The sequence below is a fragment of the Eimeria mitis genome, genomic scaffold (genome assembly GCF_000499745.2).
Source record: "Eimeria mitis Houghton genomic scaffold, Emh_scaff2452, whole genome shotgun sequence".
In the NCBI taxonomy this organism is placed as follows: domain Eukaryota; phylum Apicomplexa; class Conoidasida; order Eucoccidiorida; family Eimeriidae; genus Eimeria; species Eimeria mitis.
In genome coordinates, this window is record NW_013570790.1 from 2,608 (window position 1) to 3,095 (window position 488).

Sequence of the window (488 nt, forward strand, 5' to 3'; positions counted from 1 at the left end):
GCAACAGCTGCAGCAAGATCTGCTGTCTCCTCACCCGGTTTGAGTGGGGTGTGTATACACAAAGACACAAAAATTAAATAAAAAGAAATAGAGAGAAAATAACAGAAACAAAAGCAAATAAAGACAAATAAAGGAGACAGATAGAGACAAAAGGAGACAGATAGAGACAAAAGGAGACAGAGACAGAGACAAAAGGAGACAGATAGAGACAAAAGGAGACACATAGAGTGAAAAGGAGACAGATAGAGACAAAAGGAGACAAAAGGAAATATATAGGGACAAAAGGAGACAGATAAAAACAAAAGGAGACAGATGGAGACAAAAGGAGACACATGGAGACAAAATTAGACAAAAGGAGACAGAGACAGAGATAGAGACAAAAGGAGACAGATAGAAACAAAAGGAGACAGAGACAGAGACAAAAGGAGACAGATAGAGACAAAAGGAGACAGAAAGAGACAGATAAAGAAAGAAAGAGACAAAAGGAG

At 38.3% G+C, this 488-nt stretch overlaps 1 protein-coding gene across 1 annotated transcript in view; it reads left to right on the plus strand.

Annotated features, from left to right (window-relative positions):
• EMH_0054030 (uncharacterized protein) overlaps positions 1-488 on the plus strand; it is a gene marked incomplete at both ends in the record, with an annotated part of 4,664 nt that overhangs the window by 602 nt on the left and 3,574 nt on the right. The window lies entirely within an intron of this gene.